Source organism: Ambystoma mexicanum, chromosome 9 (genome assembly GCF_040938575.1).
Source record: "Ambystoma mexicanum isolate Mex_15411 chromosome 9, UKY_AmexF1_1, whole genome shotgun sequence".
Classification (NCBI taxonomy): domain Eukaryota; kingdom Metazoa; phylum Chordata; class Amphibia; order Caudata; family Ambystomatidae; genus Ambystoma; species Ambystoma mexicanum.
In genome coordinates, this window is record NC_090931.1 from 673094798 (window position 1) to 673114108 (window position 19311).

General features: G+C 44.9%; 1 protein-coding gene across 2 annotated transcripts in view; it reads right to left on the bottom strand.

Moving 5' to 3' along the window:
- The window catches only part of ICA1L (islet cell autoantigen 1 like), an 804678-nt gene extending 788682 nt beyond the window's left edge, over positions 1-15996 (bottom strand). The window contains exon 1 of one of the 2 annotated variants that reach the window (XM_069615515.1): positions 15742-15871. The gene's annotated coding sequence lies outside the window, so the exon portion shown is untranslated. The other variant, XM_069615516.1, reaches the window with a different exon arrangement.
- Positions 15997-19311: the final 3315 nt, after the last annotated feature.

Consider the following 19311-nt stretch of genomic DNA (forward strand, 5'->3'; position numbering starts at 1 on the left):
AAGGTGACATAATGGACTCATTTACGTTTTGGCTGTCAAACTTTAAATATTTATTACCACTGTGATATAGGAGAAAGAGACTCAGAGCTGGCGAGAGAGCGAATGAGATTGTGTTTTACTGCTCAGCAGACACAAATGACATCTACATTCTGGGAATATGGATGTATAAGAGAATGGTGCATGGTTTCTATTGCAGGAATCTGCAACCTTTGGCTCTGCAAACGCGGTGGACTGCAACTCTCATCAGTCCTAGCCAGAATTCACAATGGTGAGAGGTCATGGAAGTTGTAGTCCAAAACATCAGGGGAGCCACAGGTTGCATGCATTGGTTATTGAGTAGTTCATATTTCTAACTTAGAAAATGTGCTTTGAGATCCACCACATCTTATTGCTCTTCTTGTAATGAATGTATTAATTCATCTTGGAGCTTTAATAAAACAGTTTATATAAAAAAGGACCCACTGTTCTGATAGAAGTATCGGGTTGGCACGTGGAGGTGTATCTATCCCTTTGGCGTTTTCAAGTAATGGTAATTTCTCCTTGCCCAACTTCCTCAGATCACTCAACTAGGAAACCTGACAAGTGTTGGCATAAAACAAGATAACCTGTGTCAAGAAATTATTCTGTGACAACAAGGTTTAACCATCTTTAATATGTATCCACTGTTGGGGTGGTCAAACAAATCAACTTTCTCTGGCATCATTTGTAATTGTTTAACAGCGGGTGTATTTAGTATCGAGTTAGAGAAAGAGTTGAATCAAACACCTATAGTAACTCTCTAAAAACAATAAGGAAGTTCCTGGTAACAACAGCGTCAGGGATGGGTCAACACAATTTGGAAAATTACTCTGGTGTCGTTAAAAGCATACAGTTTAAAGCTAATCTTACGTGGACCTAGCCCTCCAGGGACCACTACAAATAACGTTCACAGATATGGGCAACAGAAAGTTCCAAATCTGTACTTAACAAGCCCTTAGCCTCCAGGATTATCAATCTAGAAACACAAATGTTAAATTGTTTGGCTCAGAAACAAACACCAAACCTTTCCTACGATGTAGAGTCCTACTCTATCACACAAAAGAAAAGGGTTCCCCAGAAAGGCTCTTGCAGCGTTAATTCAAAGACATGGCCCTCCACTAGTCTCCCTGCTTTCCCAGGTATCAGGATACACAGACTTATTTAGCTTTGTCTTACACCTTGTGTGTCAGGACTCCTCTTTTTTGCCAACATTTGGTATGTCACTTTAAGAGATAGGTCTCAACATTCAGCACAGGCTTTTACAGATTTCAGGGTGTTTATGAGTTCAGGTCTCTCCATGGTCTGGTTCGCAGCATTCACTTGGTTTGGTCCAGTGGGCAGGGGTGGTTCGCCACTACTTTTATTAATTAAGTTTTATTGTTCCTATTTTAATTTAAAAACAAACCATCCCGGAATGGTTTTGTTTTAAAATAAAAGTGTTGGAAGAAGTTGAATGTGCACTGCACTGAACGTTCCCTGAAACAGCAGGCCATGTGTTTGGGGGTTTGTACTGTGCGTGGGAGGGTGTGTGGCAATGGGGTTTGTGAGGAGCGTGGGCAGGCAGTAGGGAACATAGTTCCACTTCTTTTCGTACACTTCGACCACTGGTTTGGTCTCTCCATGAACAGGTTCTCAATCTTTGCTTTGTTAGGTCTTGCCACAACCGGGTTTCTCTGCATTCACTTGGTTAGATCTCTCCATGACCTTGTTTCTCAGCATTAAGGTCCTTCTTAGACATTCGGCAGGCTTCGCACTTGCATCATAGTCCGAGTTGCCAGTAGTACCTCCAGCAAAGTAGCCATCATATACAAGTGGTGACATATCCCTTAGGCAGCAAATAGCAAGGAACACATCCTTGCCCCGATCCTAGTGGGCTCAGCCAAACTCTCTAATAAGGCATCCATGTTCTTCTTAATTGTACCGGCCATTGTGATTAGCTAAGCTTGCTAGGTATTTAGCTCAGGGTCTTGGGTTTGGCTGTTCGTTCAGTTTGATATTCCATTTTCTATACATTTGTATTAATGAGCATCACTGCATTGGTCAATTGCAGGATTTAGCTCACCTGTTGGCTCTGTGGCTTTAAAGACACTGCACAATGTCAGCGCCATCTTAGATTCGCTTTTGAAGCAGTACCATCCTCTAGTGACTAGCACACGGTCTCCTCAGGTGTCTCGGTCTAGTCACTATGCTCCCTCTCTATCAAGCTTGCGAGTTCGGGAACTGTTAAATCTTCAGACTGTGGAGGTTTGTAACTGAATGCTTCCTGGCTTGACATGTGCTCCGTTTGAGCTATGCTAAACTGGGTTTTTACTTGGTAGACTTGTTTGAAGACCTGGTGAAATGATACCACACCTTGGAGTAGCAGCCAGAACAACCCAGCCCCTTGCGCCTCTCCCCCTCAGAAAAGGGAACGTTTTACCAACCCGCCACATCCGATTGTTACATTTCACGCACCCTTCGTATTTTGGCATATTTTATAACCTAGAGCTGTGAGTCTCAGGAGAGGAATTTATGGTTGGAAAACCTTAAATAGAAATGCAAGGTAGTAATGTGGAAACCAATATGCATGTTCTATTCTCTTTGGGCCAAATACTCCATCACATGCCGACAGGATTTTGGCAACCGATACATGATTCGGTCCTTTCTGCTGGAACCCCTTATGCCACAGACCAAAGTTATTTTTTGGGAAGGAATAGTATGTATAAATACATTTGTCACATAAACAGCAATATAAGACTTCCAATTATTAAAGAAGGTCTTGCAAGTGCCATCTCAACTGTGAAGCACCCCAGACTCCTCTTATGCAATCTTCATCACTAGAGGCTGCGCAATGGGTCCGAGTGTCCACTTTAAGCCCCCAACAGCCCTTGACACAGGTGCATCTTTTTAATTGATGGGCTCTGCCAGGCATCGTTCCATAACTTGCCACTGAGGCATTGATCTATAAGGTTTATATACCATCAACATTGAAACCAACAGCATGCTACATCAAGCCCAGGTAAGGTTTCAGGCCAGTCAGACGAACAGTATTGGCCCCATTATCAATCTAGATCCTCCAGCAGGCCAGTGCAGACTCAGATGTGCCATGCTGTCCCATTCCCACTTACATGTTGTATGCATGAAGGACTGAGTGATGTTGATGCATAACATGCTAGTATTAGGTCATGTTGAATGCCTTGAGTGGGTAAATGAGTGAATATTCAGAGTGCGTTAGTTAAACTTAGTTAGTGAGCAGTGTCTGTGCCTTATATTTACCTGTAATCTTCAACAGAACTTACCCAGAAGAATCATAATACAAAAAGGTGCAGTCTTCTCTCCTTAAACCTGTGTACAGAGACTAGGTCTTTGTTTTCACACAAGCTACCTCATCTCACTCAACATAACTGCCGTGTTCCACACAAATAATCAAAGCATCCTCATTGTAAAGCTCATGGAAGGGACCTAAAAAGAGGCATCCTCACTCACTGACTGAGCAGAGACCACCTTTTAAAATTACCCTGCACAGCATCACTTATTTAAACTGTCGCCCCTACTGTTCAACATTTGTGTGGCACTGCTCATGAGATGCATCAGAGAACAAACAGTGCCTCGTGCACTGCTGAGAAGGGACAAATTGTCTTCAAACTCTACACAATCTGGGAACTGGGCAAGTACCAGTTCTCTTATCCAAGTGGACTCTTGGATAACTAGGAACACAGTGCCATGATTTCCAAAGCAAAACCAAAGACAAACTCTGTCCCATCAGAGCAAGGAGCACTACAAATCTCTGCTAGTCGGACATGGCTGCTTACTTACACTTGAGCCTAAATGAAATCACTGGCAAGGAAGGTCTTCCTTCATCTAAGATCCTTTAGGCACATTATGCTGTATTTCACACAACACATAAAAGCCATTTGAAACATGTCCCAGCTACACAACCTATGCTGCCAATGCTGCCAGCACTAGGGTCATACTTAGGGCCTCATTAGAAGTTCAGCGGTAATTCCAACCCTGCTGAATTACTCCACCCCATCTGAATTACTGTAACCACTGTTGTGCAGCAGAATTACTGCTGTATTACAAGTTGTCAGAAGCCCACACACTGTTGGGGTAACACTAATCCCGTCTGGCGAAACTACTGTGCAAGTGTGTTTTGGGTGGTAATTCCGCTCAACTTCTACGGAATTACTGTCACCGCCGGCATAATTGGTGCTAATTCCATAAGCAGAATTAGTGCTGATGCCAATTCCGCCCAATGTTGGCGGTAATTCCACTTGCTGAATTAACACCAAATCCTGATTCAGTGGAATCATAAAAGAGGCGGTAGTTCTGACCTAAACCTCATGGGTTTGCATCTGTGTAGAATTTATAAAACGCTTACTATTCAACTAGCAGACAAGGGAGGAGCTTTGGTTCTAATGAATACTTATGAGGAATGAAAAAGACAGCTAAGTGATAACACATTATATGTGAAGTTGGAGAATAATCTTACACAATCAATAATGGCAAATTTAAGTGAGATTCTTAACATGGTAGAAGAACAGGGTTGGATTAACTGTAACACGAGAAGATACTTATAGACAACCCATCCTAAAATTCCACGTTTTTCTACATTGCCCAAGATTCAGAAGCATCTGACAGAAGCACCTGGTAGGAATATTGTGGCAGCAATAGAGGGCATACTTCAGCCACTAGGGAAGTACAGAGATTCCTTTTTACAGCCACTGATTCAAATGCCAAACACATATCTGTGACACTACTCATTTTTTACAGCTTTTGAGGGAGACTTCATACTCCGATTACATTATGTTCCCAATAGATGTAAAACTCTTATATACTTCCATTCCGCACCATCTAGGTATTGAAGCGGTAGAGTAGTTTCTGTTGAAGGAAGGACACATTGGGGCCTCAAAAGAATTCATTCTAATTTTACTTCAATTCATTTCAGAAAATGCATATTTTCAGTATAAATAACATTATTTCACAGGAACATCAATGTGTGCCACTAGGGCACCTTCCTACACCAGCTGTTTCATGCACAAGTTCGAATGTGATCACATTCTGGAACATCCGGTATGGCAGAACTACCTAAAGTTTGGGGTATGTTTTTTAGGGGACATCTTTGGATCATGGAAAGGTATTAGAAAATCTCTATGGGTTCATGACATATCTGAACACAATTGATTCCCACATACAGTTTACAGCGGAGGTGTCTGAAAGTGTAATTCACTTCCTGGACGTTAAGATTTTGGTGGTTAATAATCAGTAGATCACGAATATCTACCAGAAGGAAACTGACAGAAATAACTTGCTGCATCGTTTGAGTTTATCAGCCTAGTCTGATCAAAAACCTGCCTTATATTCAACTGCTAAGAGTCAGGAGGATAGTGAGTGATACACATGGGTTTGAACATCAAGCAGGAATCATGGTGGAAATGATTCTTGCCCGTGGGTAGAAAGCCAAGGAGATCAGTGCATCAAGAGAGAAATGAGCTGGTATCCACCAAGATAAACATTTTTTTTGCCCACCCAGAGAAATCTGCACCTGCTTTGGTATATGTCTTGAAATATTCAGTGCATAGTAGGAAGACCAAGTTGGTTATTCAGACACATTGGAGAACACTCACCTGTTAGTGTTAAAGATTACTTGTACTGTGCAGCACTATAACCAACGGAGTGGTCCTCTGGCGGATCTGAAATAGGACAGTGTGAAACAGGGATGCTGTGGGAGCGGTTAGTAGGGTGCAGTGGGAATAGGAAAGTGAGATATGATGTTCTGTTAGCAGCTTCAGTTCGGTTGGCAATGTTTACTGAATTTAGGTGTGATTTTCGAGTCTGAACGATTCCCATGTGCTGTTGTGCATGGTTATGTGTTTGTATGTTGTTGCAATGTGGTGAAGTACATGCGGTTTGCTGTGCAAAGATGTGGGTCATCTAAGTTTCTGTAGTAGAAGAGTTTGCAAAAGAAAATAGGTTTTAGTATTGGGTTGGCAGGGAGTTTTTCTTACCTCTTGGCTTTGGTTTCTATGGTTGGCATCCCAGTCGGCAGGTACGGTGCGGTGTGGTAATTATCTTCTGTAGAAGGCTAGTAGTATGTGGACATGGGTCATGGAGGTGTGTTCCTCCCTGCCCTAGGGTTAGAGATGGTTAGGAAGGTTATGGGTCTCTGCGACTTCTAGTGGGGGGTCCCTGCCTACTGTGGTATTCCTCTGTAAATGTTGGGCATGTGCGCATGAGAGGCCCAAAATGACCTCATACGCCCACCAGTTGGGGATGGTTAGGCAATGAATAATTGTAGGTCCCTCCGTGGGGTTCCTGTTTCTGCCATAATGTATGATTCCTACTTGTTCCCTTCTGATTCAGGGGTGAAGAGCCCAGCTTTTATTTGTTTTCTGAATTCCAGATGATCCCTTGTATTGCATATGTTTTTTGGTAGGGAATTCCATGTTTTAGGAGCCAGGTATGAGAAAGATGCTCCTCCGAATGTTCTTTGATTGTATGGTTTTGGTTCCAGGTGAATGTCGTAGCTTGATCCGAGTGGTCTTACTGGATGGTAGATGGTTATTTTCTTCTTTAGGAAGTCTGCTCCTTGGCCGTGGATGCTCTGTGCATTATGCACATTGTTTTGAACTTTATTTGCTGTTTTATCGGTAGCCAGTGTAGTATTTTCAGTGCTGGGCTAATGTGTTCTCTTCGTGGTAGTTTGAGCAGGAGTCTGGCCACTGTGTTTTGGATACGCTGAAGTTTCTTTAATAGCTGTTCTGGCATTCCTAGGTATAGGCTGTTGGCGTAGTCTACTCTGGACATGATGAGTGCGATGATGGTGAGTGTTTTGTGGGTTTAGGTTAGGAACTGTAGATTCCTTTTTACTGTGTCCAGGAGGAAGAAGCATTTCTTGATTATATAATGTACTTGTGGCTCAAGTGTTAGTTTGTTGTCCATCAGGACTCCAAGGTTCTTTACTGTTGTTGATGGTGTTGGTGCTGCTCCTAGTACGGTTGGCCATGGGATGTAGCAGCTGTTTTTGGATATAACCCTTATTTCTGTTTTGCAAGGGTTGAGTTTGAGGTTGTTTTTTGTTCATCCAGCCATAGAGTTCTTGTAGGAATTCTTGCAGGTTTGTGTTTTCTTCGCATGTGTTTTGTACTTTGTAGATGATCTGTATGTCATCAGTGTACATGTAGCATGTGGGGTCATGTCTTTTAATGAGCTTGATTAGTGGAGCCAGGTATATGTCGAACAGCTGCAGAGATATGGGGGATCCTTGTTGTACTCCACAGGTGGATTCCCTTGGGGTGGATTTGAAGGGTTTGATCCAGACGGTGTCTGTTCTATCTGTTAGGAAAGATTTAACCCAGCGTATGGCTAGGTCAGCGATTCCTATTACTTCCAATCTCCAGATGAGGATGTCATGGTTGACTGTATCAAATGCTGCTGAGAGATCCAGAAGTATTACAGCTGCAATGTCCAATTCGTCCTCGTCCTTCCCCCCCTCTCCCCTCCTCTTTCTCCTCACCTGAACTACTGTCTTCGGTATCTCTGTATAGTAGGTGGCGCTGAGTCAGGTAATCCTTCTTTTCTTGTTGCGAATTGCCTGCCGCGAGAGGAAGCCACAGTGAATGCCTGTTATACAGCAGTCCTGTGACTCCTTTCCCGAGAGAGACCAAGGCCAAAGGGAAAAAGCCCGAAGGCAGAAAAAACCCTTTGTCGTTGTAGTAAAGGTGGAGTTCCAAGGTAACTGATGCTCCAGGGGTTGCTGGAATAACCCGGGATAGATCTCTGCAGAGTTCGGGAGCTCAAAGTGAATCTGTGAGGTAAGGTATGAAAGCTGTACCTCTTAGGAAGAGTGCCAGCAGAGTACGGGCACCCAGGAAGAACACAGAGTGTCGAGTCAAGCTGCGAGCTGTCCAAAGGAACGGAAGATAGAGACAGTCCGGAAGTAAACAGAAAGTGAAAAGAGGTAAGAGAATGCGGGGAGAAAGCAATACCGGGCCGCTGGCAAGCGGAGGACCGGTGAAGCGAAAACCCCCAAAAAAAGGGGCGAGAGTAAATACAAAAGGAGGCGGAGGTAAGCAGAGGTGGAAGCCTGATAGGGTAGAACCAGGAGAGAAAAGAGCTTCTGAGACAGCGAAAACTAGCGTTTAGCGCAAAGGAGAAAGAACACACGCCAACGGGTTGCAACGCAATAACCGCTGGGATGAAGGGAGTTAAATACCTCCCAGCGGCCACAAAAGGAAAAACTAGACCGTCGCATAGAATAAAAGGAAATATGTGGCAGAGCCTAGCAACGTAGCCTGCGACGTATCTGCCAGTACGGCAGCAACCACAGTTTATGACATGCACTTGTGTCGGTGTCTGCATTAGCATTCAAGTCGGCCCAGATTGAGAGCAGTGCCGTTTCTGTTCCTCTCATCAGTCTGATGCCTACTTGTGCCTGGTCCAGCAGAAGGTGTTCTTCTATGTAATTTTGTATTGTTCTATAGACGAGGTTTCGAGCAGTTTCGATGGATAGGGGATGTTTCAGATGGTCTGTAGTTGTTGAGGTCTTCCATGCTGCCTGCTGTGTCTTTGAGGAGCAGCTTGATGTATGCCTATTTTAATGATTGCGGAACTTTCCCCGTTAATAGTGATTGGTTAAAAAGGTTTCTGTAGTGTTCCATGGGTGCTCCTTGCGTGAGGATTGATTTGTGCATGTGTGGGGGCAGGGATCCATGGGGGAGCCGGCTTTGTTGCTGTTTCTTACCAGCTTAACGGATGCCTCTGCTGATATTTGGGGAAAGTTTAGTAGTTTGTTCCGACGATCCTCGGCTGGCAAGGTCGGTTGCGTATTGTGGTAGATTGGTCTGCTTTGTACGATTCGGTGGATGGTGCTGATTTTGTTCTTGAAGTGATCTGCAAGGTCGTTTTCGGTGCTTAGTGGTTCATCCGTTTTAATTTTCTGGTGTTCTTTTAAGCTACTGCCAGTCCTCCTCCTCTTTTGTTTTTTTCTTTTTGCCTGTGAGCACTGAAGTTGTCAGGGAGGCAGTTGTGGAGTGTGATTTTGTAGTTTTCGTCTAGCCACGGTTTGGTTATGAATAGGATGTCAATACCCCTGTCGCACAGGAGGTCAAAAATCTCTGTGGCATGTTTGGACATTGATCTTGCGTCGATAAGGTTACAAGTTACAATGGATCTTTTCGACTGTGTTATGTTTATTTTTTGTCTGTTTTGTCTCGCAGTAGTTCCGTTGGGTTGCTTCTGTTTTGCTTACACAAATGGATTGGAGCTTTGTGTGCTTTGCTTCATCGTTGAATCGTTCTGTTAGATTGATAGCTCTGTTTGAGAAGTCTTCTACTTCATCTTCTATGTTCTGATGTAGTTATTGACGCTGCCCTTGTATTTTGGTGATAAAGGGATATCAGAACTTCTCTTCCAGTGACATTCCAATAGGTTTTCTGTCTGCCTAGTACTGCCCGTGGCATTGGGGTATTGCAGTGTGGAGCCAGTTGCGAGGTACGGTATTAGATATAGGGATTTTTCTCTTCTCATGAAGTTTGTTCTGTTGGTCGTGGTGTTTGTAGGGGTATGTTCTGTATTTGTGGCAGTTTCTACTGGAAAAGGGAGCGGCTGCATCAGGATTGTTCCTTGTTCCATGTTTCTTTGGCTGCATCCTGTTCTGTGTCGGGGCATCTTGTGGCCCTAGCTGGTCGCAGGGCTTGGATTTTCTTTTTCTTTGGGTTACAGGGGCTGTAGCCCACCTGTAGGATCTCTTGTGGTTTGGATGGTGTTGAGTCTTGTATCTTTTGCCTTGTGATTGCGCGGTGCACTATGTGGCCTTGCTTCTTTTGTACATAGTTATAATCCGGGCTAGTTGTGGGGTAGTTGTGATATAGTAGCCTGTTATTGCAGATTGGCTGGGGTGTCTGCGTATGAGTGATTTTTGAGATGTGACACACGAGTGGAACACTTATTTAGAGAACCTCCTGTGCTTGCGTAGAGACGCATGCCCTCGGGTTTAGTGCGCTTAATAAATGTAAAAATAAATAAATCTTAGAGACCAACTGGTAAAAACGAGACCAAGGGATAAACGAGTTCAGCCCAAAAGGATCGACACATTCCCCTTGCATGCACTGTTCTAACTGCGGCATCGTCACCAAAGGGGACATTATATATCATCCAGGAACAGGTGAAAAAATAAAGATACGTACATTTGCTACTTGTTACTCCCATAATAATGTGTATACAATAAGGTGTCCTTATGAGTACATTATGTCGGGCAACCGGCAAGACAATGTAGGCTTTGATGGAATGAGCATTGCTCATGCATCCGCACCAAGAATCTCAATTCGGCAGTGGCACATCACTGGATGGAGAAAAGCATGACATCTCTCAGATTCGATCTCAAGTAGTGGAAATGGTTATGAAAACTTAGACCAGAGGGAAACCTTTTGGACGAAGATTGTGATCTGTAGTTCCAAATGGTATTAATGAAGAAATCAATTTCTCATGCTACTTAGGAGAGGTACCAGTGTCATGAATGTAATTGTTATCCTGGACTAGTTACTATTGATCATGATAGGTTTGTATACCTTGTTTGACCCTAGAGGTTTGGCGCAAGCTGGAATTTCTTGTATTTATCTGGGATCTCTGTAACCTGAAACTTTTTTGGTGTTTACGTAGGAGGCTACTTGCATAGGAATAGTATTGGAGACATTGATGTAGGATGAATACCGATTTCTAATCGATTTTTTGCAGTTATGTTCAGTGTTGAGATGTGACTGTTGGGAAATCGACATCTTGAGGTTTCATTAACAATAAGATTATTTATTCTAATTCCATATTACATGTCCCATGAATTTGTAAGATAATGCATCTTTAAATATCACCTAGAAGCGTCAGTGTAAACATACAGTCTTAGAATAATGACGCTGTGTATGATGTCATGCTGATGATGTCACAGCTCGTTCACTGCATTTGCTGCATTGACAGTGTTTTATAACAGGGTAGGTCGGGATCGGTATATACTTGCGTCTCTACCGTTCCCTGGGATCAGGACAGTTCATGCTGCAGTAGGTCACGAACTATCAGAGCAGGAGACTCCCTTTTCTTGTAGGGATTGAGAAGGATGGGTATTTATCATCTTTATGTTTGCTTTTCAGGAGAGCTAGTCTTCTACACATTTTTCTTGAGTTAAACGGAAGGTGCACAAGTGACTCCTTGCGTATTACTAAACAATAATTAGTTTCAGACAGTACATGGTTTTATGATTCGTGTAACAGTTTTTTACATATATATTTTTTCACAAAGCATTTGGCGGCAGTTGATAGACAGGTATAGAACGGACGATATCTACATAGGAGATTTACATCGTTTATAAAAGACTTCTTTTTTCTTTATGCTTTGTTTACTGATCTGTAACTTCTTTATGTTGTTATAGAGGTTTTTGCCTTGAAGGCAGACAATGTCTGAAATGCATAGGCTGCACTGCCTTGCTCGCTTGGGATGATTACACATTGTGCACTTTTCCACTATAGTTGTTTATTGATACTTTAATGAAAATGTGAAATATGAATAGGTTGTAATATACATGTGAAGCTCAGTTGAGCAGATTGTGAGCACACAGCTTTCTAGAGGTGATCCTCCAGAATCATTGGTAATTCTGTTACCGTCACTTTTACTGTATACCGCCAAACTTGTAATGAGGCCCTTAGTCTCCTAAGGTAACCCGAAAACCTTCCAAAATTCTACACTTGCAGGACAATACATGCAAAAACGAATCAGTACAATTTCTTAGCAAATGAAGAGCCCTAGGACGCCAAACACTTAATCAGACCCAGAAGATATTAATTGCATATGATAAAAAGATGAAAATAAACCAATCAAATCTAGGTTTTCTGTTACCACTACTTTGTATGAACCTAAAACAAAGTGAAGATCAGCAATAATGCCTTCCAGCAGCCCAGTTTCTTGGCCTGGGCAGAGCGGCGCCGGCCCGGGGCACAGAGCTAAATAGCTCAGGAGGAAGGCGCAGTAAGGGGCCCAGTCAGAAAGCAGCTTCTGAGCTTGCAGGACAACAGATTAAGCAGCCTGGTGTGCCATTGAGCCTTCCTCTCCAATGAGCGGCTGGCTGTTTTCCTTCGACTTGTGGATGACTGTGATGCGTTCGGACTATGCAAACAAAGGAATGCATATTCCCAACACAGCATTTAAGATGCTCTGGAGTCACACACCCCTTGCCCCTCATTCTTTGTGCCGACAGCCTTTCAAATGGGGCAATTTCTAAGTGATGGCTCACTTAACAATCCATTGTTTTTACACAGTATGCTTAATATTTGAGTGTTAAGAACTGAACATGGGGCATTTTTATTCAGCAGGCCAGCACAAGTATCAGTTAGCTGACCAAACATATGCATTCTTCAAAGAGAATTAACGTGCCACACAGAAAAAGTTTTAAACTATTTTCTTTATTTTCATGTCTTTATTTGACACATCAAAGGTTTTTTTTGTATATTACTTTAGGTCATTTTCTTGCTTAAGTATTCTAGTGGCTGCTTTGGGACATAGACTAAATGCATTAGCGTAGCATCAAAAGGTCTTTTAATTTTCTAAACAAGCCGACCACTGCCTAGCACATCAGATGGCACCTCAATGTGACTTGGAACCTTGATTAGGAAAGGAGAGTTCATTATGTGTCACCATGCAGACAGTAGTCGATGGCAAATCAATACAGTGATATGTTGGCAGCAATGATTTGTGCGCTGCACAAGTCACCACCCTGTTGGTAAATGGCCTCTATGTGGTGCTCATGTATGTAACAGCACATAAACCTGTTTTTGTCTGATGTGTCCAATGTCCATACTATAGCAAACTGGAATGTTTTGTGCCTCTGGCTGACGAGCACGCCATACTGTGTCCACACTTAAGCAATCAAAGACGTTACCTCAAATTGTACATCCACTAGGCCAAACACCCTTTCTACACTGCCACACCATGATTTTCACTAGCTGCAGGCCAGCACTAAGAGATGCTAATGTCAGCTTTGTTAAATCGAGCATGGGCCTCCTCTTTTTTGCAAAAATAACCCCCGAGGCCTGCATAATAGTGAGGAGGTAGTGGCTGAGGAACTGTGGACCCTTTACCATGCATTAGAAGCCAGTTTTGTTTAAAAACGCTTCATCAGCTTATCACTGGTCAGGCTAAAGTTTGTAAGAGGTAAAATCCATTATGTGTAGCCTTTCAGTGCATTGTTTATTGGGTCTCTCTTGTACGGTATTCTGTCCTGTCTGTAGATATAATTCCCTAAAGATGTTTCTGTATTGGGGTTGGGCATGCTCACACTGAGACCCAGCACTTCCTCTTCTCAAATTCCTAAGAAACAAGAAGCAAAAGAGCCATTGTACCCATTTGAGTGGCTGATGCTGCATCCATTTCATACTCGCATCCAAAAGATGTCCAAACGAGCATGTATGGTTCATGGTTACAAACCTTTTAATGTTAGGGTAAGTATTGTGAACCGTTATGTGAGCACCAAGTCAAGCATCGGTTATGAATTTAGAGATTCACACATACAATCCTTTAATTACAGACTTGTTTATCAAATGTAGAGATCTCTGATCACTGTTACAGTCCTGAAATGCTCAGATTTAATCCAAAGCATACAGGAATCCTCATTGGTGCTATTTGTCGCCTTTCCCACTCTCAGGTATTGTGAAAGAGTACAATAAGAGTATACCAGACTGTCCATCTTGGAATGCTAACTTTCTATCAGAAAATAATTCATATGGTTTGTCTAGTATTGCCCCTTGCGAAATAATACAAGTGAGGTGGTACGAACAGAACACCTGCAACACAGGGCCAGTGGGCCCTCAAACACTGGTAGGCTGGTCACAACGCAGTCTGCCAGTACAGACAGTTTGCAACTGCATTCAGGCAAGCCCTTCCCTAGGAGCAGGTGACAAAAAACCATTTACTTGGGCAGCAACGGCTGTGTTTTCCCATAAGAATTCTTCTGTAAAGTACTTGAATTACGACGTAATGAAACCAGGTTCAATTATTTATTCATATTGAGGAGGGGTTGTCTCACATCACACAGAGGTGCAGTTTGTGAGTGACGTGTGCCAGTCGGGGGCGGCGCATTCTGATGTTTCGCCCTGGGCACGAAGTTGGCTAGAAACTGCTGTGCCTTCCTGAGGGCTGCCACAATACAAAACAAGTCAGTCAAGCAAGCAGCTCATTTGCAGTTGTGAGCCTCCAGCTACTCCTAAAGGAACCCACACATTAAAATGACAAACTTGTATTCCAGAAAGAACTTAAGGGCAGGCTTTTAAAAAGACTAACAACAGATATATAGCAGTCAGCTGGCCATATGAGCAAGGAGCCAACCTACGGCCAATTTCAAGCAACTAAACTCGCACTAGGGGTCTCATTCGCTCCATACCGGCACCGCATTGTATCTTGAAAGTCAACTACAAACAACAATTAACAAGTTTACAGACGTCCCACACAAACATGACAGCACCAACCCTACCAGTCAAAAACCATTTTCCAGACCGCTGGAACACAAGCTTTAAAATTAAATCCTGAATTAGAGAAGCCTCTGAGGATGCTTGTAATCACATGCAGATCAATTTCCAGGTAGAGATGACCGTTAAGGACAAATGCAGGAAAGAAAGGGACACACAACATTCCATGCATGCAGGGAAAGGTATACATAACACGTCATATTCCTTTATGTTGAACAGAGGAACAAATAGGATATAGCAGCAGCAGCAGCAAGGAAGTAATAGCCTCCAAAGAACCTGTGCAACCTCTCTCCACCTTCCCCAGGGAGGTCTAGCCTTCTGGACCTCAAACCACTAGCGGGTCACATTGAGAGATTTACATTTTTTTTTAAATACACAAATAACCTGTTCTCCTCCAGCCGCCCCCTTTAACAGCAGTGGTATCTAAAGTGCACGCAGACCATGGAACCTGCATTAAATAAGACCCTGTAACATAACACAACAATCTTTAGGGAACAATATACAATGCAATCCTAATAATAACAAACAACAATAACTACAAATAAGTGAGAGATGAGTCACACCGCCCTATCAGTCATAACACACAGACATGCCTCAAATGCAGCCCTTAGAACGTTTACTAATCAACTACATTGTTGTGGATTCCGTAATACCATATACACGTTTGAGCAAAACTCACATATAGTACACCCCAAGTAACGAAACACCTATTTTGAACAATAATGCATTCCTTTCCAGTAATAATACACAGTTCTAGGACTGCACACCAGAGTGATACGGTACCTATCCACGTAACAACTATTGAATACGTCTGTAAAATGGCATATATATATTATTTATAATGTTAAAAAAACGCCCTTTGCAAAAAATAACAGTGTATAGACATAGAAGTAGTAATTCACAGACTGTAATTCCATTTATTGGCGCTTCCCGTATGGGTGCAATACGAGCACAAATAACAATAATGTTTAGCAAATGGCTATACTTACATTCGTTCGTTAACTCAGAACACCGATAAACTAATTGCAAGTATAATGTCAACTAGAATAAACAGCCATAGCGATAGCTAATAAAATACACAAGCCCCTGCCTAGGCTGCAGTAGTAGCCCTTCGTAATTGACAATCGCGGCAACAATAGATCCCAGTTGAGAATAATTACCCGCATATCAATGCTGCCCTTTCCTGAGTAAAAGACCCCATTGGGTAACAAGACTACATTCTTCTGAGTAACACAATCCTCACCTGGCGCGAGGATCGCAGGGGCAAAGATGCACAGAGCAGGAATCTGCAGCCTCCTAGCTCTGTCAGCTTCCACCATGGAGCCAATGACAGTCGCGCGTGCGCGCTTCACAGAAGCCACGGCGCATTGGCCCTCACCTTACACACTGCAACCCGGAAGCGGCTGCACGGCGATGGTAGCGACTAGAAGGCATAAGAGTAACCGCCCTTAACAACGACGTTGTTTCACGTCTGTCGCGTGAGCGGCGGAGAAACATCTATTGTCCGTCGTCTGCGAGCACTGAACAGATGTTACAACAGCCAGAGCAGAGCAGGGCTGAGCGCCTCGTTATGCAATCAGTACATGGCCACGCTGGACAGTAGAGAAAGGGAGGGCTTCAGAGTGCTGAGGTGCGTTTCCGTTGACAAATGACTTGGGCACTGGGCGAAGGGCTCTCTGTATGCTGTAGAATTAATCTGAACACTGAATAATTGTCTACATAAGTAAGAACTGGGCGAGGTGGTGAAGTGTGTGTGTGTAAGACTCGGCGAGTCTGAGAATGGAGCTCTGCGTAGTAGTCTAATTCATGGGGACCATACAGAGAGACCAGTGGTGCAACTCTAGGGAGGAAGGATGCTCCAAGAAGGGTGGACACTTTGCACACGTAGGTTGTCGCACACTTTTTTGGCATGTAGTTCAGGACCTATTTGTAGATCATGGCAACATTCTTTCCCCATTGAAAATCTTGTTACATTTAGAGGTAACTGGCGTGTTTTTAATACTATTGGGTAATAGTGTACGATGTTTTATTTCATTTTATGTTCATCACTGAGTTAAAGGTACAACCAAGGGAGTAACTAGACAGCAGGGCAAGGACTTGTGGTCTCCGAAAGAACCAGCTTTCAGTGGGCCGGGCCCGGCAGTCTCCAGAAAGGACTCCGGGGCCCACCCCCGACTAGCCCCAGCCAGCCGAAACCTCAGGCAGCCCGTGTAGAGGCTGCACCGTTACACAAGCTGCCTGCAGGTGTCACCACTTATGTTCTAAACCGTAGTACTGACAGCTGCGAGTAGCAGGCGTAACCGTGCAGTGCGGGCTGCCTGATGTCTGTACTTGAAACAGGGGGAGGGCGGGGGACTGCCCAGCTCTCCTTTTGTTTCGAGTAACCAGTCATCACACATGCTTGGCGCTGGGTGATGACTAGTTATTCGAAAACAAAAAGAGAGACTGGGCCCTCCACCCCTCTGTGGTGTCACTTGCCGGAAGGATCCCAGTCACGTGTCAGGGGCGGGGGCAAAGAAAATAAAGGTAGCACCGGAACTGGCGTGTGCCCAGTTCGGGTTTATGCACCTCAACAAATGGTCGTGTATCTTTGCAGCACTGAGCAGCGCCATCAGGCCTCGACGGGCCCACACACTCTGCCAGGCCTCCGCAACCACTGAGGGCCCGACATCACACTAGCGACGAGGAGGCTCAATCCCCATGTGCCCATACATTGAACTCTGGCACTCCCACCAGTTCCAGCGCTGCTACCCAGGAGGCCTGCCATCAAGCATCCATCAGCCCGTGTGCGGATGTTTCGCACAGGAGTGTGAGCTTCGCTTCCAGGCCCCCAACGTTCTGCAAGGCCTGCAGAGCTTCATCAAAATCGTGCATATATTAACACGGAAGCGGGAGCCTCGTTCTGGCACCCCCAACGTTCCATGGGATTCCCCATGAACAAACAAGGAAGCAGAGCCTCACTCTCGTACCCCCAAAGTCCCATGGGATCTCTCATGAACAAACAAGGAAGCGGAGCCTTGCTCTCGTACCCCCAACGTTCTGTGGGGTTTTTCCTGAACACCTAATTCCAGAGCACACGGACGGACGCCTGAATCCAGAGCACACAGAGGTATCCAACGCTCCGAATGTGCACACAACTACGCACATGTCCTGACATCACCGCTCACGAAAATTCCACCTCCAAGATGGCAGCATAATCTAACATTTCAAGCAGCCAAGGACAGCAACTACAAAACACCTGTGAGTGTAGTCCCCCAACAACCCCAGGGACAGAGTCCTCAGCCTGGTCACTATAGTGACTTTTCACCCGGCGAGAAGATCCACTCATGCAACACCTCCAGGAGCACTGCCGTGTCAACACTTTCGCCCGTCACCAAGAGACTTACCTGATCCAAGGCAAGGCGAACCTCCCACGCTGTCAGCACCCTCCATGGTTTTTTGGAGCCGTAGAAGCTTTTTCCGTGAGTCTGAGGCAGGCTTCCTGGAGGTCCCGCTTAGCTGGGAGTTTCCCCTGCTGCCAAGGTGGCCTCCAGCAGAGCCCGTCCTTAGCTACACGACAAGAGGGTAAAGACAAGAAAGAAGAAGAGTCAGAAGGCAACACTCGGAAGAAGAGAGACCTCACTGACATGAAGCACATCTTCTGAAACATCAGGTGGGGAGGGGTCACGGGAGAGTTCCATAGTCCTCCGCAGTCGCGACAGGTTGCAACTGCACTAGTGTGAAGACCTATTCCCTGCGTACGACCTGCGGCTCACCTCACAGCATCAACCATGTCCAGCGCCAACACAAGCCCCTCGAGGGCAAGCGCAAGCCTGTCGGCGAGGAGGGGCGCCAATCCAGAACACCCTGACCAAGCACTCCCCACCCTTCATGGCGCCTTTTGACACTTTCACCACAGGTGCGGCCATTCGCTGGGGGATCTGGCTACAACAATTCGAGATGCATCTCGATGCAAGGGAGATCACGGCAACGAAAAAGAAACGCACTTTCCTCTTCCAACATTGGAGTAGCGGCACTGCGCCTATTCAACGCCATCCTAGACAACGGAGACGCAGAAAACTACGAGGCCGCCAAGAACGCGCTCACTAATATCTTTAAACCTGACCTCAATCCCGACTATAAACGCTTCCTTTTCTGCATGGCAGGCAGTGAGAGGGTGGACAACTTCCACGCCCGCAGACGCGAAATGGCAGTCGGCGGAAGAGTTCGCCATCCGTCTCCAAATAATAAACGGGATCTCATCCGAGAAATTGAGCAGGGCCATCCTATCGGAGAAGAATATAAGACTATCCAGCATCCTCGAAATGGGGCGTCTTTGTGAACTCACGGATGACAAGGTAGCTGTAATCTAAGCCGCAATCGAGCGACTCCCACTCGGCAACCCCAAGAGAACAGAGGACATTGCAGCTATACCGAGACGCGAAAGCACCCGAGAACTGGGATAACGAGGAATGAACACTTCCAAGCCCCACATGCCTCAGGGAAGGGATGGCGCATGCAAATGGTGCGGTGGCCCATGGCACAGAGGGGAAACATGCCCCGCATGGGGGTCGACCTGCCGCAAGTGCAACCGCCTCAACCACTATGCGTCTGTCTGCCTAAATCCGCCAAACAGAAACGACCGAGAACAACCACCGTGGCGGCCACAAGAACAACGGAAGAAATGTGTTTCTCGAGAAACCTCTCATCAACCAAGCAGGAAGGGGAGGGCGAGAGCCATAGATCACACCCAGAGATCACCGGTCACGAGTGAGAGCGAAGAAAGCAGAGACAGCGTATCCCCCGACAGACGGGACAAGGAGAGGCGAAGGAA